General features: G+C 49.4%; 2 non-coding genes across 2 annotated transcripts; both read right to left on the bottom strand.

Annotated features, from left to right (window-relative positions):
- Window positions 1-9,718: 9,718 nt before the first annotated feature.
- LOC142866089 (U6 spliceosomal RNA) lies at window positions 9,719-9,825 on the bottom strand. The gene has a single exon (XR_012916154.1). It is a non-coding gene; the product is annotated as a U6 spliceosomal RNA (small nuclear RNA).
- Window positions 9,826-20,221: 10,396 nt separating this feature from the next.
- On the bottom strand, window positions 20,222-20,324 carry LOC142866094 (U6 spliceosomal RNA). Its single transcript, XR_012916157.1, has one exon. It is a non-coding gene; the product is annotated as a U6 spliceosomal RNA (small nuclear RNA).
- Between the last annotated feature and the right edge of the window lie 2,076 nt (window positions 20,325-22,400).

Below are 22,400 nucleotides of genomic sequence, written 5' to 3'. Positions count from 1 at the left end.
GGCTGGGAGAAGCCTGGCGAGTCAGCCACCCAGGCCCTGACACCAGCAGATCACAGGCTTTGTCTGTGGCGAAGGTGGGAGATTAGAACAGGTCCCACAATAGCCTAGAACTGAGTGGCCCTTCCTTTTAGAGCTCTGTATTTCTGCTTATGGTGTGGGAAATTTGGATTTCGAGAGAAGATCTGACATATTTCCACCTTGGATAACAAAGTAATAAACTCTTTCCTTCCCAAATCATTTGTTTACCTCTAATGCCATCTTGAGAATAAGTGCCGAGCTTTCAGTAGCAACCTGAACAAGAGTGAGAACCTTTCTCTATCAAAAAATAGAAAAATTACCAAAATGTGGTATGTGCACATATAGTCCCAGCTGTGCGGGAGGCTGAGGCAGGAGGCTCCCTGGAGCCCAGGGGTCTGAGGTTGCAGTGAGCTGTGAGGATGCACCTGCACTGTAGCCCAGGCAACAGGGTGAGAACCTGTCTCAAAGAAAAAAAACAAATAGTTTTGCGGGCTCACCATGAGGAAGGGCATTCCAAACAGGAGGACTTGCATGGGCAAAGGTACAGACATGTGAGGTAACATGGTGGGATTTTAATCTAGGAGAGCAAAAGGGTCACAGTGATTCGTTCTTTGAACACACGTGTCCCATACTGTGCTAGGTGGTGGAGATGACAGCATTGCAGGCAACCAATCCCTAATTTCATAGCACTTACATTCTAGTTAGGGATATAGACGTGGAGTAAATGAATATACAATATGTCTGGGGCTAAGCACCAAGCAAGGAAAGGGAGTACAGAGGGACCAGACAGTGCTATTTCAGACAGTGTGGGCAGGAAGGCCTCTCTGGCCAGGTTACATTTGAGCAGGACTCAAAAGAATGAGGAAGCCAACCTAGCGAATGGATGGGAGAGATCACGTGGGTGATGGCAGTTGCATGTGCAAAGGCCCTGTGGCTGTAGCAAGGTTACTGGGTTGTTGGTGTGACTAAGGAGCAAGAGTGAAGATGGGGTGGCGTGGCCTTGGTAGGAGATGAGGTGGGTGAGGGAGGGGAGGACTCAGTCATGTTCCCACAGAGGACCTTGTGGCCATGGCAGGGAGTGGAGCTCTCATTCTAGGCGGGCTGGGAAGCGTTTGCTGAGACTGCATGTGGACGTGTGAGAGGAAAGACAGGAACTAGGTGACTGGAAGGTTTTCACCCAAGCATCTGGGATGACTGCAGTGAGGACATGCTGATTCTGAGAGGCCTGTTAGACCCCCAGGGGGAGCTGTTGAGCAGATGGCGGGGTCTGTGTGTCTGGAACTCAGAGGAGGGGTCAGAGCAGCAGGCGTCTGTGCAGAGGGGATGTTGAAAGACCAGGGACCCCATGAGTCCCTGAAAGAAGCACGTGCACAGAGAGGAGTGCAGGAGCACGAGCCCCATGGCTGTCCAACCTCCTGACTGTAGCGCATGCAGACAGCAGGGCCAGCAGAAGGCACCGAGGGCTGACTGGCCGGCCAGGGAGATAAAAGGAAAACCGGGAGAGCTGAGTGTCCCGGAAGCCAAGGGAAACAACAGTGAGAAGGTAGAATGGAGTGATACACTGTGTCCAATACTGCCAACACCCTGAGGAAGGTGAGGAGTCAGGACCCCCAATGAATTTGACAGCAGGAAGGGACGACATGGTTGAATTTGGCACACGTGGCTTAATGGGTGTGTGGCCCGTGGATTTGAACACGGCCCCACTCTCAGCAGGGTCCTGCAATTGGTCTAGTGCTCTTCTTTGACCGTCTTGAAATTCTTACTCACTTTTTGCAGTGAATAGGGACCCTCTCCCACAAGATATGCCCGCCCAGATGGTGACCTTGTTTGGCATAATGGACTTTGCCGATGTAATTAAGGTAAAGATCTCAAGAGGAGAGCATATTGCATCCCAGCAGCCCCTATAGCCAGTGACAGGTGTCCTCATAAGTGAAGAGCAAGGGAAAAGACACATAGAGAAGGTGACAGGAAGACGGAGACAAAGAATGGAGTCATGTGTCACAGGCCAACGTGCGCCAAGTGTCCCCTGCAGCCCCTAGAAGCTACAGGAGAGGCTGGAACAGATTCTCTCTCAGAGACTCAAGAAGGAACCCACCCTGCTGATGCCTTGATTCATGATATCTGACCCCTAGAAGGGTGATAGAAATAATTTCTGTCATTTTATGCTGCCCAGCTCATGGTAATTTGTTACAATAAGTCTAGGAAACAAATGCAGCTTTGAACAAGGGCCCCCACATTTTCACGTTGCACTGGGACCCACAAATTATGAATGTGGTCCTGAGTTGGCAAGTGTGGATTCTGAGGCTTGGCAGGGTGTGAGCTTTATTGGAATGTGTCCACAGGACAAGATGGGCGGTGAGGAAGTAGAGATAGGCAAGAAACACAAGTTGAAACCCACAGGGTCTAGGTGAAAGGAAGGCACAGAGATGGGATGGTGGGTAGATGGGGATAGTTAGCTAAGAAGGGCATGGGTTTTTGGTTTTCCTCTCTCTCTTTTTTTTTTTTTTTTTTTTTTTTGTTTTCTGTTTTTTTGAGACAAAGTCTGGCTTTGTTGCCTGGGCTAGATTACAATGGCATCATCTTATGTCACTGAAGCCTCGAAGTCCTAGGCTCAAGCAATCCTCGTGACTCATCTTCCTGAGTAGCTGGGAATACAATCGTAGGCCACCATGCCCGGCTAATTTTTCTATTTCTCCGAGACGCGGACTCTCGCTCGTCCTCAGGTCTTACTTGTATATATGCATGGGGTATAAGTGCAATTTTTACATTGATCTATTCTACTGTGCTGATGCCCTACGTCAGGGCCTCAGGGCTTCCCTCACTGAGACAGAGCACAGTGTACCCACCACTCAACCTCCTTCATCCACCCCCACTCCTCCAAGTCTCCCCTGTCCATCCGTCCACACCCTGCTTCCATGTGCACGCGTTATTTAGCCCCCACTTATGAGTGAGAACGTGCAGTATGTGCCTGTCTGTGCCTGGCTTGTTTCACGGAGGATAGTGGCCTCCAGTTCCACCCGTGTTGCTGCCAAAGACAGGATTTCTTACTTTTGTATGACTCAATACTATTACATTGTGTACATATACCACGTTTTCCTTATCCAATCTCCATTGATGGGTAGGTTGATTCCGTGTGTCTGCCATTGTGCATAGTGCTGTGATACACATGCAAGGGCAGGCATCTTGTTAGTACACGGGTTTCTTCTCCTTTGTGTAGATCCCTGGTAGTAGGATGACTGGATCACATGGTAGGGCTCCTTGTAATTTGTTGAGACATGTCCATGCTAGTCTGTCCTAATCTACATTCCCACCAACAGTGGACAAGAGCTCCCTTTCATCTTCATCCTTGCCAACATCTCTACATCACCTGCTCTATGTGTAATTATGATGTGCACTGACATGGAGTTAATGCAACTCTATACTACTAAATGAGAAAGATATTGCAAACCAGTATTTATAGTCTGATACCACAAAAGGTTTTTTTCAAACCCTCACTAAGTATACATGGTATATGCCCCAGGTGACATGTTTATGAGACTGAGACTTTCCATTCTTGAGCATGCTACGCCTCTCCAAGAAATAAGGTCTTTGTTTCTGTCCCTCAGTAACACTAAAGATCCCCTCTAGGCTTAACACAGTGTCTTGGAAATAATGGACACACAATAACTGTTTGTTGATGATGATTTGATGAAGATATACTTGGGAATTGGACAGCAACGAGAAAGGTGCTACCGTATGTGAATGTACTCCCTACTGGAGGCAAGTTTGTACTTGAAATTTTGGTGTTTGCCTTCTGAAGCCTGGCCCTCAACTGCGTGTCCCACACACACTCACACGCCCTGTCTGCCACCCCCAAGCCTGGGGCAGAAGTGCGAGCTGGATGTGCTACAGGAACCCTTGGGAGCAGAGTTCCAGGGGCCATGCAGTGCTGGGAGCAGCCGCGCTCTATGGAGTCTACTTGGGGACAGCTGGCTGGGGACGCTGTGTCACCAAGCCCCGTGGGCTGGACCTGTAAGGAAAGCCACTGCAGGGGACCCTGGTCTACAAGGGGTTGCTGAGAACATCTGTCATTCTTTTGGTGTCTGCCTGTACTGGAGCCACCCCGTCCCTTCTCTGGGGGCCACTTCTCTCCGTCCACAAGGACAGGCCCTGCACTGGCTTCCAGTGCCTAATTAGGTAGGCTTCATGTTAGCTGGAACTGTGGCATGAGGACTGGGAGCCACAGAGCACTACTTTCCACCCTGCGGAGCAGAACAGCAGAGCAAGGCGTCTGCAGAGGGGACACTGCAGCAGGTCACAGGGAGGGAGAGGAGGGAGCGCTGACAGTCTGCGCCATCCCCACTTACTGAACACCTCGGGCGTGCAAGGTGCAGAGCAACGGCTTGCTATCCACTAGCCATGGCACCGTCTTAGCGTACGTCATCCCCGGGTTCAAAATGAGGAACGTGGGGCCCAGAAAGGCGACACTGCTTTCCCACAGTCACCAGCTATGAAGCAGCAGATCAGGTTTCGCACCTGCCTGAGGTCACAGGCCTGTACCCCAGTGACCTCACTAGATGGCTGCCCCGGGTCCGGTCCCACCCTGAGGCCCAGGTGCACTTTTGTGCTTGAGTCCGTGACACATCTCTGTGACACTGTAATAAAGTACACGCATCTTACCTGTGTGGATCACGTTGTACATGTTTAGCATACGCCTGCGTACATGTGCCCAGTTCAGGATGTAGGACATTTCCAGCCCCTGGAAGGCTCCCTCCTAATGCAACCCAGTCAATGTCCCCAAAGGTAACCACCTCTCTGTCCTCTCTGCCACCATAGATAATCACGTGTTTTTTACTAAATCTTATGAGTCTCTCTGTCCTCCAATGTGAAGGTCCTAATACAGTGCCTTTCAAAGTGTAAGTTGCAAGCTATTAGTTGTTTTGAAATCAAGCATTGTCTCTTTAATAAAATAGAAAATAATTGAAAATATCACAGTGTGTGATATGTGGTCAGGGTTTGCAATATCTTTCTCATTTAGCAGTATGCCTTTCCGTTTACTCCATGTTAATGTACATAGAAAGTTACACATAGAGCAGGTGATGTAGAGATGTTGGCAAGGATGAAGATGAAAGGGAGCCCTTGTCCACTGTTGGTGGGAATGTAGATCAGGACAGACCAGCATGGAGATGCCTCAAAGAACTAAAAGGAGCCCTACCATATGATCCAGTCATCCCACTACCGGGGATCTACACAAAGGAGAAGAAACCCGTGTACTAACAAGATGCCTGCCCTTGCATGTGTATCACAGCACTATGCACAATGGCAGACACACGGAATCAACCTACCCATCAATGGAGGTCTGGATAAAGAAAACGTGGTATATGTACACAATGTAATAGTATTGAGGCATAAAAAAGAAAGAAGTCATGTCTTTGGCAGCAACATGGGAGGAACTGGAGGCCACTATCCTCCGTGAAACAAGCCAGGCACAGACAGGCACATACTGCACGTTCTCACTCATAAGTGGGGGCTAAATAACGCGTGCACATGGAAGCAGGGTGTGGACGGATGGACAGGGGAGACTTGGAGGAGTGGGGGTGGATGAAGGAGGTTGAGTGGTGGGTACACTGTGCTCTGTCTCAGTGAGGGAAGCCCTGAGGCCCTGACGTAGGGCATCAGCACAGTAGAATAGATCAATGTAAAAATTGCACTTATACCCCATGCATACGTACAAATAACAGCTGAGCAAAAAGGAGACCCTATTTGTATCAAAAATAGAAAAACCAACCAGCTGTGGTCACGTGCCCTGGTGGTCCCAGCTGCTCAGGAGGCCGAGTGCAGTGAGCTACTATGATGTGACTGCACTCAAGCCCAGGCAATAGAGCGTGATCTTCTCTCTCTCTCTCTCTCTCTCTCTCTCTCTCTCTCTCTCTCTCTCTCTCTCTCTCTCTCACACACACACACACACACACACAGACACACACACACACACACTCACACAGAAACAGTCAAAAAGAAAAAAGCAAAAAACCTCCAAAAGTGACAACCATTTTAGCTCACCATCCCCATCTCCCCACCACCAGATCTCTGTCTCTTTCTTTGCAGCAAGACCCCCTGGATTTCAACTTGTATTTCCTGGTAATCTCTACTTCCTCACCATCTACTTTGTCCCGTGGACACATTCCAATAAAGTTCACACCCTGCCAAGCCTCAGAATCCACACGTGCCAACACAGGACCACATTCATAATTTTCAGATCCCAGTGCAACATGAAAATTGGGGGCCCTTGTTCAAAACTGCATTATTGGCCGGGCATGGTGGCTCACACCTGTAATCCTAGCACTCTGGGAGGCTGAGGCAGGAGGATTACTCAAGGTCAGGAGTTCAAAAGCAGACTGAGCAAGAGTGAGACCCTATCTCTACTAAAAATAGAAATAAATTAGCCGATCAACTAAAAATATATAGAAAAAATTAGCTGGGTATGGTGGCACATGCCTGTAGTTCCAGCTACTTGGGAGGCTGAGGCAGCAGGATTGCTTGAGCCCAGGAGTTTGAGGTTGCTGTGAGCTAGGCTGACGCCACAGCACTCTAGCCCAGGCAACAGAGTGAGACTCTGTCTCAAAAAAACAAACAAACAAATAAAAAACTGCATTTGTTTCCTAGAGTTATTGTAAAAAATTATCATGAGCTGGGCAGAATAAAAGAAAATAAATTTATTCTCTCACACTCTAGGGGTCAGATGGCATGAATCAAGGCACCAGCAGGGTGGGCTCCTTTTCAAGTCTCAAAGAGAATCAGTTCCAGCCTCTCCTGCAGCTTCTGGTGGCTGCAGGGGATAGTTGGTGCACATTGGCCTGTGACACATCACTCCAATCTTTCCTTCTGTCTTCACGTCACCCTCTCTATGCGTCATTTCCCCTTCTGTTCACTTATTAGGACATCTGTCATTGGATTTAGGGCCTCCCCGAATCCAATATGCTCTCATCACAAGTTCTTTACCTTAATTACATCAGCAAAGTACTTTATTCCATATAAGGTCACCTTCTGGGTGGACATATCTCGAGGGAGAGGGTCCATATCCACTGCAAAAAGTCACTAAGAGTTTCAATACGGTCACAGAAGAGCAATAGAGCCATTGCAGGACCCTGCTGAGAGTGGGGCCCCAATTAACCCCACAGGCCACACACCCATGACACCAGGAGTGCCAAGGCCATCCATGTCCTCCCTTCCTGCCATCAAATTCATCAGGGTTCCGAGTCCCCAACTTCCTGGGCATCTTGGCAGCATAGGACACAACCACTCCGTTCTCCTTCTTGCTGTTGCTTCCCTTGGCTTCTGGGACACTCAGCTCTCCCGGTTTTCCTTTTATCTCCCTGGCCGGCCAGTCAGCCCTCGGTGCCTTCTACTGGCCCTGCTGTCTGCATGCGCTACAGTCAGGAGGTTGGACAGCCCTGGGGCTCGTGCTCGTGCACTCCTCTCTGTGCACGTGCTTCTTTCAGGGTCTCATGGGGTCCCTGGTCTTTCAACATCCCCTCTGCACAGACGCCTGCTGCTCTGACCCCTCCTCTGAGTTCCAGACACACAGACCCCGCCATCTGCTCAACAGCTCCCCCTGGGGGTCTAACAGGCCTCTCAGAATCAGCATGTCCTCACTGCAGTCATCCCAGATGCTTGGGTGAAAACCTTCCAGTCACCTAGTTCTGTCTTTCCTCTCACACGTCCACATGCAGTCTCAGCAAACGCTTCCCAGCCCGCCTAGAATGAGATCTCCACTCCCTGCCATGGCCACAAGTCCCTTTGTGAGAACATGACTGAGTCCTCCCCTCCCTCACCCACCTCATTGCTTACTAATGCCACTCTACCTAACTGCCACTCTTGCTCCTTAGATGCACGAAGCTCACACCAAGCGTGCTCCGGCCACAGGGCCTTTGCACCTGCAGCTCCCACTGCCCATGTGATCTCTGTTCACAGAGATCCATTTGATATGGTGCCTCTCTCAAAGTTTGAGTCCAGCTAAAATGTCACCTGGCCAGAGAGGCCTTCCCTGCCCACCCTGTCTGAAATAGCACTACCTGGTCCCTCTCTACTCCCATCCCTTGCTTGGTGCTTAGCCATAGACATACTGTATATTCATTTGCTCCACATCTGTGTCCATAACTAGAATGTAAGTGATGTGAGGTTAGGGATTTTGTTTTTTCACTGCTGTCATCTCCTCCACCTAGCACAGTCTGTACCACACATGTTATCAGTCAAAGAATGAATCAATCTGATCCTGTTGCTCTGCTAGCTGAAAATCCGAAAAAGTTCCATCACATCTCTGTGATTTTGCTCGTGCTGTTCCTTCTTCCTGGAATGCCCTTCCTCTTCCTCAGCCTGGAAAACTTTTTTTTGGAGACAGGTTCTCACTCTGTTGCCTGGGCTACAGTGCAATTGCACCCTCACAGCTCACTGCAACCTCCAACTCCTGGGCTCAAGGGATCCTCCTGCCTCAGCCTCCCGAGCAGCTGGGATACAGGTGCACACCACCACACCTGGCTAATTTTTTTATCTTCGGTAGAGGCGGGTTCTCGCTCTTGCTCAGGCTGTTCCTGAAAGCTCGGCGCTCATCCTCGAGGTGGCATCAGAAGGAGAAAAGGTGATTCCAGGAGAAGCAAAGAGTTTATTACCTTGTCAGAAAAGGAGGAAAAAGGTCAGAACTTCTCTCAAAATGCAGATTTCCCACAACATATGCAGAAATACAGAGCTTTTAAGGGGAGTGCCCTGAGTTCTAGGCTATTGTGGGAACTATTCTAATGGTCCCCTCTCGGCCAAAGACAAAGCCTGTGATCTCTGGCAGCCCCACCTGAAAGGCTGGTGTCAGGTCCTCCGATGGCTGATTCCCGAGGCTTCTCCTGCCCACCTGCCTGAGGCAGGGATACAGGCTTCGGGTCTCAAAAAGAGTGGGTGGAACTTTTTAAAAGACACAAAATATCTTTTTTCCTTTTATTTCAAGGTCATTCTCTCTCTTACAAGGATGGTCTCCAAATCCTGGCCTAAAGTAATCTCCCGGCTTTGGGCTCCCAGACTGCTAGGAATACAGGCCGTAATCGTGCCCAGCCCCTCTGGAAAACAGTTTTTTTTGTTTCTTGTTTCTTGTTTTTTTTTTGTTTTTTTTTTGAGTCAGACTCTGCCTCTGTTGCCTTGGCTAGATTGCCCTGGCACCAGACTCACAAATTAGACTAACTCAAAAATTAGTCTAACTCATCAGACTTACTCAAAAATTCTTGGGCTCAAGCGATCCTCTTACCATACTCTTCCCAGTAGCTAGGACTACTGGCTCCACACCACTATACCTGGCTAATTATTACTATTTTCAGTGGAGACAAGGTCTCACTCTTGCTCTGGCTGGTCTTCAACTCCTGATGTCAAGCGATCCTCCTGCTTCAGTCTCAAAGAGTACTAGGACTTCAGCCTGAGCCACCACACCCTACTAGCATACACAATTCTTACTCCTCCCTCAAGACGGACACTAGCTTTGTGAAGGTCCTAGTTGCTGTAGGAGATACCCATAGATTCTCCTCTATATTAAAAAAACACCAAGAAACAAAAAGCAGCAACACAGTCAACCCAAATCCTATGCTTCCCTTTCCTCACCCAAGACCACACCTTTCCTAGAGGGAAACCATAGTAACAGAATAGACAGACAATTTTTGCATTTTCAATGTATTTTTCTTTTCAGTTCCTAAAAATATCATGCTGCATGGATTTGTGTGTAATCCCTGCCCAGAGGCCATAGTAATCTTCTCTGTATTCTTCCTGTTTTAGTACATGTGCTGCCCAACCTAACTCGACTTTTTTTTATTTTCTAAGTGGAACCTGCATGTAGGAGTGAGGTGGGAGCATGTAGGTGGGAGGATGGCTTGAGCCCAGGAGGGCAATATAGTGACTCCCTGTAACTACAACAAATATAAATACTATCAAAAAAGAAGTGGCAACAGTCACAGTTTAGCCATGGTAGGACATGGGAGCTTTGTTGGAGATGGGAGACTCTTTCAGGGGCCACTGAAATCATATCAGTGTGACCTTGAGTTCCTGGGCTCAAGGGATCCTCCTGCCTCAGCCTCATGAGTAAGTAGGACCACAAACATGCCCCAGCACACCTGGCTAGCTTTTTTTTAAAAAAAAAAAAAATTCTTTGTAGAGAGAGGGTCTTGCAATGTTGTCTATGTTTGTCTCCAAACTCCAGGCCTCAAGTAACACTCCCACCTTTGCCTCCAAAAGTGCTAGGATTACAGGACTGAGCCACTGTACCCGCCCCTTGCTGTGTTGAGGACACCCTGGAGCTGGACCTGCAGAGGGAGGCAGTCCTCAGTGAGACATTGGGGATGGGGACATTTCTGAGCGTAACACTTCCAGGGAGTAGTCACATATCTGGGAGGTGTTTGTTCCTATAATAAGCCACTGTCACATGCCTGGGCACTAAGCTTTATATTGATGTAGTGGGTTAATACTGGATGTATCCAAGAATCTACTGCATGCAGTGCAGATAACGTGTGGGGGTGTCAGTGGAGCATGGGGCAGGGATCATGTCTCATCTGTCCCCTAAGAACATGGGTACCCATCAGTGACAGGACTGCCCTTTTTATTCCTGGCCAGAAATGTCCACAGGGAAGGAAGAAGTTTCCAGAAGGCAATTGTTTTACGTTAGTTTTTTTTTTTTTTTTGCTTTTTATTTTGAAATTATTTCAAGTTCACAGAAAAGCTGTAAGATTTGTACAAAGAACCCCGTTTACAGCTCCAGTGTGAAAAGTATCTGACCTTTGAGGGTGTCTCCAGCCCTTCCTGAGCATGTCAGGCTGCCTTTCTCTCGACCATCATGGATCCTGAGCAGTCTAGAGGATGCCCTAGGCCAGGAGGACACAAGCCTGTCCCGAGTGGCCTGGAGGGCGGCAGGAAGACGCTGGGGCCCAAGGGCAGTACTAGGGCAGGAGGGGCTGCCCTGGGCTGAAGGTCCACTGCGTACCTCAGCTCAGAGCCAGCCCATTGCCATCGTACCTGATTGCATCAGCCACCTCCTTGGGGTTCAATGGGTGCACTCATCTCAGTGGGGAGTCAAGCCAGAGTCACCTCACAGACAGTCCTGGGGGGCAGGAAGGTGTCATATGTCTTCTAGAGGCCCCATTGTCTATCAGAGGAAATGGACACTCTCCATGCCTGGGGCAGAGAACAGGCCCTGAGTCTCCTCAACCCCTGTGGTAGTTAATGCAGTGCCTGTGAAATATTTTTGATAAGATCGTACTGAGAAATGCATTTTCATTATGACCCAGTATACACAGTCAAACATACACTCACACACACACACAAACACACACACACACACAGGATAGTACTATGAAAGTTTCAAATAAAACCCTTACCACATATGACACGCTGTGATATTTTGTATCACAAGGTTGTTTCGAACTCCTGACCTTGAGCGATCTACCTGCCTTGGCCTCCCAGAGTTCTAGGATTACAGGTGTGAGCCACCATACCAGGCCTAAAGTATTTTTATTTCAGCGCTGTTCTGTCCCAGCTACTCAGTCCCCCCTGAGAAACCCTCTGTAAAATCCAAGGTTATCCCCTCCCTCTGCGTCAAAAGATTTTCCGCCTCCACTAATCCCCACTCAGATGCCCAAAATAAAGAGCATTTTGCAACACATGAGGATTCCTGTGTCTCTCTCTCCCATCCAGACCTAACAGTAATCAAGTGAAGGAAGTCAGGAAATTTCACTCCAAGTTATGACTCCTTGGAATACAGAGAAATTTGAATTAAGGGCCCTTAGAGATCAACAGGCCTGTGGAAGGGGCTTTCTCTCTTTCTGCAAAAAGCAGAAGGCCCCATCAACAGAACAATGCACTTCCCTCCCCCGTTACCTCACTACATTGTGGGAAAGATGAAGAATGTGACAGACCTGGCCCAAATCACTTTAAAGATAATACCTGTCTCTCAGCCTAATTTAATTTGCAAAGAGAATCACCTACAAGTCAATCTGTCTCCCCCAAGCATTCATCCTCCCTAGCAACCATTTCTCCCCCTCCAGGGAAGGACCTCTATTCCCCCTCTCCCCTGTCCTCTCAGACAGTAGTTACATAAATTTCTGGCCCCCATTGGGATGTGGGGTCCTCACTCTGTCACTCCTCCCTTGCTCAGCCTAAATAAACCTGTTTCTTGCCCTAGTCATGTGAGTTGGTCTTTCAGGGAACTTTCCGGGGAAAGGGGAAGTTTCCCGCTTGCCCCCACACAGGGTAGAACAGAGCGATGCTTGTCCAAGCCAAGGAGACCAAAGATTGCTGTAAAACCACCGAAGCTCATGAGAGGAAAGGAAGGATTTCAGAGGGAGCCTGGCCCTGCCATCCTTTGACTTTTGCCTCCACAACTGTGAGACAACAAATTCCTGTTGTTCTCAGTCACCCAGTGTGTGCTACTTAGTTTCAGCTGCCCTGGGAAGCCAGAGCAGGGCCTGTCCTTGTGGACGGAGAGAAGTGCCCCCCAGAGAAGGGACGGGGTGGCTCCAGTACAGGCAGACACCAAAAGAATGACAGATGTTCTCAGCAACCCCTTGTAGAACAGGGTCCCCTGCAGTGGCTTTCCTTACAGGTCCAGCCACGGGGCTTGGTGACACAGCGTCCCCAGCCAGCTGTCCCCAAGTAGACTCCATAGAGCGCTGCTGCTCCCAGCACGGCATGGCCCCTGGAACTCTGTTCCCAAGGGTTCCTGTAGCACATCCAGCTCGCACTTCTGCCCCAGGCTTGGCGGTGGCAGACAGGGCGTGTGAGTGTGTGTGGGACACGCAGTTGAGGGTCAGGCTTCAGAAGGGAAATACCAAAATTTCAAGTACAAACTTGCCTCCAGTAGGGAGTGCATTCACATACGGTAGCATCTTTCTCATTGCTGTCCAATTCCCAAGAATACCTTCACCAAATCATCATCAACAAACACTTATTGTGTGTCCATTATTTCCAAGACACTGTGTTAAGCCTAGAGGGGATCTTTAGTCTTACTGAGGGACAGAAACAAAGACCTTATTTCTTGGAGAGGTGTAGCATGCTCAAGAATGGAGCCGGGCAAGGTGGCTCACGCCTGTAATCCTAGCTCTCTGGGAGGCTGAGGCGGGTGGATTGCTCGAGGTCAGGAGTTCTAAACCAGCCTGAGCAAGTGCGAGACCCCGTCTCTACTATAAATAGAAAGAAATTAATTGGCCAACTAATATATATAGAAAAAATTAGCCAGGCATGGTGGCGCATGCCTGTAGTCCCAGTTACTTGGGAGGCTGAGGCAGAAGGATTGCTTGAGCCCAGGAGTTTGAGGTTGCTGTGAGCTAGGCTGACGCCACGGCACTCACTCTAGCCTGGGCAACAAAGCGAGACTCTGTCTCAAAAAAAAAAAAAAAAAAAAAAGAATGGAGACTCAGTCTCATAAATATGTCACTTGGTGCATATACAATGTATACTTAGTGAGGGTTTGAAACAAACCTTCTGTGGTATCAGACTATAAATACTGGTTTGCAATATCTTTCTCATTTAGCAGTATGCCTTTGCGTGAACTCCATGTCAGTGCACATAGAAATTTACATATAGAGCCAGTGATATAGAGACGTTGGCAAGGATGAAGATGAAAGGGAGCTCTTGTCCACTGTTGGTGGGAATGTAGATTAGGACAGACCAGTATGGAGATGTCTTCAACGAACTAAAAGGAGCCCTACCATATGATCCAGTCATTCCACTACTGGGGATTTACCCAGAGGAAAATAAACCTGTAAGAGTAGTAGCAGGCCCCCCTCCCCTCCCTAGAAAAAAAATAGAGAAGCGACTCACTGACCAGACCCACCAAAAACGACTGCCAGGTACCACCAGCCCCTCCTGTTTCTCAAGAACGGACAAAGACCACATTGAAAAAACCCAGCTCTTTCCGACAAAAGTCCCTAGCCCGGCACAAAAGGTATAAAGGCCTCACCCCCTTCAAATGGATGCCACTTCTGGAGCCCCATTCTCCTGAGACCGTGAACCTCGCCCGGGAGTACACAATAAAGCCACATTGTTTGACCACACTCTTTCTCTCTGTGTTTCTCTTTCTTTCACCACCAGAAAACTTCACGTTTGGTCCCGAAACCCAGAAAAGGTGTTTTGGCTGCGCTGGCCTGCTCCAGGGCCTTGGCTGCACCACCACTTCCATGGACTCTCGCATTCCAGACCGGGTCCTCCGACTGATTGCTTTCAAGTCCCTGATTGACAGCCTCGGCCTGGGTGAGTCACCCTGTGTTGTCCCAACCTGGATCCCCTGCAGGGAGCCTCTGTTTCCAGGAAGCTGTTCCTATCCATTAAAACCATGGGCCCACATCAGAGGCTCTCCTGTTCCAGGGGTTGAGGCTATTCGGGACGCCTGAATACCTCTCTCCCCTTTCCCTACCAGCATACTAGTCTCATCGGAGACGTGCCCCAGACTTTTGCTGCCTCCATAGTTAGGATACTGTTCCTATCTATTTCCAGTCGAGTTGGGGCGACATGGGTAGCCAATCTTCTAAAATCCCCCGCGGGACGCCCTTAAGGTGTCTGCTGGCCCATCTGAAGGCCCTGGGTTTAGACATCCGGCACAAGTGTTTCATTTTTTACCACAATACTTACCTGGCCAATGTGTAAATTGGACAATGGCTCTCAGTGGCCTGAGAATGAGACTTTAGATTTCAATATTTACAAAACCTTGATAATTTTTGTCACAAAAATGGCAAATGGTCAGGCTTTCTTCTACCTGGGCTCCTGTCCTTCCCTCTCACAGACCTGCGACCCATCACAGAAACTTTTTGCGTGGAGTCCTCTTCAGTCCTTGGCCTCTTCCACCTCTCAGCTGAGAGATCCTCAGACCAACCCCTCCTGGATACGCTGAGAGAGGTAGCCCATGCAGAGAGGGTTGGGTGCGTCCATGTTCCCTTCTCCCTGTCTGATCTCTCTCAGATTGGGAAGCATTTAGGCTCCCTTTCTAACGACTCCATAGCCTACACCAAAGAGTTCCGCTATCTTACACAGCCATATGATGTGACCTGGCGTGACGTTTTTGTTATCCTGTCTTCTACCCTGTTATCCTGTCTTCTACCCTTACCACTGATGAAAAGGAGCGTGTCGGGGCTGCGGCTCAGGGCCTCGCTGAGGTTCACCTACAGACCGCATATGCCGGCGGGGGCCGAGGCCGTTCCCCACCAAGAGCCAGGGTGGAAATATCAACCTGACACCCCGCCCGGGCGGGAAGGAAGGAATTGCCGAGACCGCATGTTACCGTGTGTTCTCGCGGGGCTCCAGGCGGCCGCCCACAGAGCCATAAACTATGACGAGCTCAGAGAAATCACTCAGAAGCCAGGTGAAAATCCCACGGCCTTCCTCAGCCGCCTTGCTCCCATCCAGTATACCTGCTTAGACCCTACTTCCCCAGCAGGGGCCACCGTCCTTGCAACCCACTTTATTACCCCTTCCTCTCCTGGTATCAGAAAGAATCTCAAAAAGGCAGAGAAGGGCCCTCAGACCCCTAACCGAGACCTGGTGAACATGGCATTTAAAATCTGTAATTCAGGCTGGGCGCGGTGGCTCACGCCTGTAATCCTAGCACTCTGGGAGGCTGAGGCGGGCGGATTGCTCCAGGTCAGGAGTTCAAAACCAGCCTGAGCAAGACCAAGACCTCATCTCTACTATAAACAGAAAGAAAGTAATTGGCCAACTAATACATATAGAAAAAATTAGCCAGGCATGGTGGCACATGCCTGTACTACCCCAGCTACTCGGGAGGCTGAGGCAGGAGGATTGCTTGAGCCCAGGAGTTTGAGGTTGCTGTGAGCTAGGCTGACGCCACGGCACTCACTCTAGCCTGGGCAACAGAGTGAGACTCTGTATCAAAAAAAAAATAAAATAAAATTCTTTAATTCCTGGCCATGTGCGGTGGCTCACACCTGAAATCCTAGCACTCTGGGAGGCCGAGACGGGCAGATTGCTCAAGGTCAGGAGTTCGAAACCAGCCTGAGCAAGAGCAAGACCCTGTCTCTACTATAAATAGAAATAAATTAATTGCCCAACTAATATATATATATATATATATATATATATATATATATATATATATAAATTAGCAGGGCATGGTGGCACGTGCCTGTAGTCCCAGCTACTCAGGAGGCTGAGGCAGGAGGATCACTTGAGTCCAGGAGTTTGAGGTTGCTGTGAGCTAGGCTGACGCCAGGGCACTCACTCTAGCCTGGGCAACAAAGCAAGACTCTGTCTCAAAAAAAAAATCTTTAATTCCCGAGATGAACAGGCAGAGGCCCCAAAGGAGACCCGTGCTTGCCAAAGGCACACTTGCAAGCCCAAGCTTTGGTTGCAGCCCTGCGGCCGGTGGGGCCCGGGAAGCCATGGACCTTGTCTAAGGCAACCAGCTGCACTGCCCCAGGCACCTGCTTCAAGTGCGGTAAGAAAGGCCACTGGGCCAAGCAGTGCCCACAGCAACGTCCACCCACCAAGCCTTGCTGGCATGTGGTCAAGAGGGACCTGGAAAAGTGACTGCCCCTTGGGACAAAAGTACAGAGAACCAGTCCTTCTATCCCTACACCTGCCGATGGCCGTTTTTGGGTCTGGCTGCCGAAGACTGAAGAGGCCCCGACTCGGTGACCCCAATCACCTCTCCGAGCCCAGAGTAACAATCAACGTGGCGGGTAAGGCAGTGTCCTTTCTGGTTGACACGGGGGCTACCTGCTCTGTCCTGCCTTCTTTCTCAGGCCCTATTTATCCTTCCCAGGTGTCGGTCATGGGAGTTGACGGCCATCCCCTGCAGCCCCACTACTGGTCCCCTGACTTCTCATTGATGACTGTCCCATCACCCATTCCTTCCTTATCATGCCCTCCTGTCCTGCTCCACTATTAGGAAGAGACTAACCAAAGTGGGTCCCACACTCCACTTTTCCTCAGGAACCTCCGCCCTTCTTCTATCCCTCTCTGCAGATCCCCCACCTACACCCTCCGCTCCTCCCGAAGCATGCCCTCTCCCGCCTGAGCTCGTAAATCCTCAAGTAAGGGACCCCTCCACCCCAGTGGTGGCCACACACCACACCCCTGTCCTCATTCGGCTCAAAGACGCTTCATCCTTCCCTTCCCGGCCCCAGTTCCCTTTTTCACCACCCACCGCAGAGGTCTAAATCCCATCACAGACTGCCTTCCGCCCGAAAACCTCTTAATCCCAACTAATGCTCCCTATAACACGCCCATTCTCCCAGTAAAAAGCCAAATGGCTCCCACCGGCAGGTCCAGGACCTCAGACACACTAACGAGGCAGTTGTCCCCATACACCCTGTGGAGCCTAATCCTTACACTTGGCTTTCTCATATTCCACACTCCTCTACCCACTTTTCTGTTCTGGACCTCAAAGATGCCTTCTTTACTATCCCCTTAGACCCAGTCAGTTACAATCTCTTTGGCTTCACGTGAGAGGATCCTGACCCAAACACATCTAGGAAACTCACCTGGACCGTCCTGCCCCAGGGGTTTCGGGACAGCCCCCACCTATTTGGTCAGGCTCTGGCCCAGGCCCTACTCCAGTGTCCCTTACGGCCTAGCCCTGTTCTCCAATACGTTGATGATCTGCTGCTCTGTAGCCCCTCTTTACGGCAGTCTAAGACCCACACTGCCTGTCTGCTTAACTTCCTTGAATCCAAGGGCTATTGAGTGTCCCCCTCCAAGGTCCAGCTGTCCAAGCCCGCAGTCACTTACCTTGGGCTTCGTCTCACCCCCACGTCCTGGGATCTCGCTGTTGACCGCCAACGGGCTCTTCGCAATCTCCAACCACCCACAACCGCTGAACAGATTCTGTCCTTCCTTGGATTTGTTGGTTTCTTCCGACATTAGATCCCCTACTTCTCTCTCCTTGCTAAACCCCTCTATGAGGCAGCCTGTGATGCCTCCACTGTCCTTTTACTAAACCGTCAAGCTGTCTGCCCCGAGTTCCTGAAGCTTCGTGACACTCTACTCCAGGCACCACCTCTAAGACTCCCTCGTCCTAAAACACCCTTTTGTCTCTACACAGATGAGTGCCAGGGCTTGGCCCTTGGTGTCCTTGCTCAGCCTTTAGGCTCCTGGAACCCACCCACCTGTATTCCTGTAGCTTATTTATCCAAGCGACTGGACACCACGGTCCGTGGCTGGCCGCCTTGCCTTAGGGCACTGGGCGCGGCAGCCTCTCTCACCCGGGAAGCACTAAAGCTTTCCCTAGGACAGGACCTTCCTGTCTTTTCCACCCATCGCCTTCAAGATCTCCTGACTCACCGCTCGTTAGCACTACTCACTCCTTCTAGGTCACAAGAGTCCCATCTCCTATTCATAGAGAACCCCACCCTCACCTTAACACAGTCTCTGACTCTGAACCCTGCCACTTTACTTCCCGTTCCTGCATTGCCTCTCGCTCCTGCCCTGAGATGGTCGATGCTGCCACCACCTCTAGGCCCGACCTCTCAGCCGGACCCCTCCCTGATGCAGACTCAGCGTTGTTTGTTGATGGCAGCTCATCCACAGGGGATGACGGCAAGCGCCGAGCAACCCTATGCAGATCGCGTGTGCTTTCTCACCGCCCACACTGACCCCAACCTGCAAGTTCATGGACGCTGCCTTACCAACCATACTGTGACCACAACCACCTCCTCTGCTCCGGGACAACGGAACGCTTGCCCGCTGCGTCAATACATCCACCCCAGGTCCTGGTTTCCCTGTCATAATGGTCCCTCAATTAATTCTATACGTTTCAGGACTCACGAGAGGCGTTCTGGGATATGGTGTCATTTCTACGCAACATTTTGCAGGTCGCCTACAAGTTGCCCTAAAAACCACGTCTGCATCACTGGCCTCACCACAAAGAACACTACGTCACTGGCTCAGGTTCCTCTCCAAAATCGAAGAGCATGAGATCTGCTAACGGCCTAAAAAAAGGAAAGACCTCCTTTTTCCCTTCATAAAGAATGCTGCTGCTATGTCAACGAATCGGGCCTTGTAAAACAGAACATAGACAAACTCACCAACCTGAGTAAACACCTACACAACCGCTGCCACCAGAATATACCCCCTTCGACTGGATGCAGTCCCCTTTAGCTACCTGGCTATTGCCACTAATAAGACCCATTGTCATCATCTGCCTAATCTTTCTCGTTGCTCCTGTCTTTTACAGTTCCTCCAGCGCCGCCTATAAAAGCTGTTTCGAGTGGCAGTGAACCAACTACTTCTTCATCTGTACTCCCCCTACCAGTGATCCCTCATCCTGCCCACTCTGGCCTGTAGCTCCTAACTACACCCCTCCCAGCAGGAAGTAGTCAGAAAGAGCACTGCCCATCATAACCAAAAGGCTGGAATGTAAGCCTTGTGGTGGGCCCCCCTGCCCTCCCTAGAGAAAAAAAGAGAACCAGCTAACTGACCAGACCCACCAAAAACAACTGCCAGGCACCACCAGCCACTCCTCCTGGAATCTGCAGACACCACCAGCCCCTCCTCCTAAAATCTGCAGGTACCACCAGCCCCTCCCATTTTTCAAGAATGGACAAAGACCACAGTGGAAAAAACCCAGCTCTTCCCACCAAAAGTCCCTAGCCCAGCCCAAATGGTATAAAAGCGTCACCCCTTCAAACGGATGCCACTTCTCAGGCCCTCCACTCTTGGGACCCAGAACCTTGTCCAGGAGCGCATAATAAAGCCACGTTGTTTGGCCCCACTCTTTTTCTGTTTCTCTGTCTGTTTCTTTCACCACCGCAAAACTTTACACCCAGTAGCTAGGACTACTGCCTATACATCACCACACCTGGCTAATTAATACTATTTTCAGTAAAGACAGGGTCTCACTCTTGCTCTGGCTGGTCTCCAACTCCTGATGGCAAGCAATCTGCCTGCTTCAGTCTCAAAGAGTGCTAGGCCTTCAGGCCTGATCCATCACACCCTGCTAGCATACACAATTCTTACTAAGCCCTCAAGACTGGACACAACTTCGACTAGCTTTGTGAAGACCCTAGATGCTGTAGGAGATACCTATAGATTCTCCTCTACATTAAAAAAAAACAAAAAACAAAAAGCAGCAACACAGTCAACCCAAATCATATGCTTCTCTTCCCTTCCCCAAGATCACACCTTTTCTAGAGGGAAATCATAGTAACAGAATAGACAGACAATTTTCTCATTTTCAATGTATTTTTCTTTTGAGTTCTTAAAAAAATCACGGTGCACGGATTTGCGTGTAATCCCTGGCCAGGGGCCATAGCAATCTTCTCTGTATTCTTCCTATTTTAGTAGCTGTGCTGCTCAAGCTAATTCGACTTCTTTTTATTTTCTAAATGGAAACTGCATGTAGGAAGCCGGTGAGTCGCAAGGGGGCAGCAGAGCGCTCCTCGTCACACCGAAGCTTTCAGCACTGGGAACACGCGTCACGCCGGCCGGGCGCGGTGGCTCACGCCTGTCGTCCTAGCTTTCTGGGAGGCCGAGACGGGCGGATAGCTGTTGCTTCAGGGGTTCGACACCAGCCTGAACACTGCCTGAGCACAGTCAGACCCCGTCTCTAATCTAAAAAAAAAAGTAAAAAAGGCAAAAAAAATACACAAAACACAAAACAGCCGGGCGCTCTGGCAAGCGCCTGTAGTCCCAGCTACCTGGGAGGCTGAGGCAGAAGGATCGCTCACAGCCCAGGACCTGGAGCTTGTGGTGACCCGCCCTCACTGCACTCTGCCCAGGACGCCGAGTGACACTCTGTCTCCACAAAAAAAAATGAGAAACTGCAATTGCAAAGATTAAATGCTTGCAAATCCCCCTACCCCTTCCCCTCTTTTCAATACAAAAAAAAAAAAATTCTTTTCAATCACTCTTCTCTTTGCACTTCATCATTACTCCCACATACAAAACTCTTCCTCATATCAAATACTCTCACACACCACAACTCACACTCACAACCACTCACAAAACACACACTCTCTGCATTACACCCCTTACCTCACAACACGCCCACACCCTCCTCACCCTCACCTCACCCCTCATGCACTGCCCTGCACTTGCACCACCCTACACACACACCCATGCTCAACACGCACTTAACACGCGCTCCTCACTACTCTGCTCCTTCTTTACACCCTATGCCCACACTGCACTTCACACCCTGCTTTACACTCACACACACGTGCTCACCCACCCTCTTCCTTATGGCTCGCTACCACTCCGTGCTACACACATACCACACTTGATTCACACACTCACGGCCACTTGCCTTCTTTACACATCTTTCCCATTGTCATTTCTACTGCTATAAAGTGAAAGTATCTATGTCATAAAATGGTTTTTTGTCCTTTGTGTAAATACCCAGGAGTGGGATTGCTGGATCAAATGGGAGATCTACTTTTAGTTCTTTCATGTACCTCCTTGCTACTCTCCATACAGGTTGTCTTAGTTTGCAATCCTACCAGCAGTGTATGACTCTTCCTTTCTCTCCACATCCACGCCAGCATCTCCTGTTGTGGGACTTTGGGATGAAAGCCATTCTCACTGCAGTTAGGTGATATCTCACCATACAAGAATCAGTCTTATTCCATGTGCCAATAAAGGACCAGCCACCAGATTTACAAACAACTGGCCATCACCCACTCCAATGGCAATATTTTAAACAGAAATAAGACATTAAATCTTGGCTCAGCCATTTACCTTATGCCCCTTTAGTTGCTTGCAATCTATTTGACCCCAATTTCCTCATGAGCTAGGGATAGTTGCTTCCCACTGTCACCTCCTCACATGGTTGTTGTGACAACTAAGAGTGATAACTAAGGTCAAAGCTAAAATGCCTGGCACATGCTAAGTGTTTGCATGCAAAACATCACTATTCCCATAGAAAGAACCAAGGGAACAGTTACTGAACACAGATTATGTGCTCAGGATTTTGAATCCTTAAAGCAATAAAGTTAGGAAGATGAGAGGTTGAATGACAGCTGAGGGGTTAAATGATATGCCTAAGGCCACACAGTTAGCTACAAGAATAGCAGCTGACGAGAGAGGAACACTCCTACACTGCTGGTGGGACTGCAAACTAGTTCAACCTCTGTGGAAAGCAATATGGAGATACCTTAAAGCGATACAAGTGAATCTACTATTTGATCCAGCAATCCTATTACTGGGCATCTACCCAAAAGATCCAATGACACTCTACAAAAAAGACACCCGCACTCGAATGTTTATAGCAGCACAATTCATAATTGCAAGGCTGTGGAAACAGCCCAAGTGCCCATCAATCCAAGAATGGATTAATAAAATGTGGTATATGTATACCATGGAGTACTATTCAGCTCTAAGAAACAATGGTGATATAGCACATCTTATATTTTCCTGGTTAGAGCTGGAACCCATACTAC

Source organism: Microcebus murinus, chromosome X, assembly GCF_040939455.1.
Source record: "Microcebus murinus isolate Inina chromosome X, M.murinus_Inina_mat1.0, whole genome shotgun sequence".
NCBI lineage: Eukaryota > Metazoa > Chordata > Mammalia > Primates > Cheirogaleidae > Microcebus > Microcebus murinus.
Note: the sequence above shows the minus strand (reverse complement) of the source record. Positions and strands in the feature narration are given on the sequence as shown.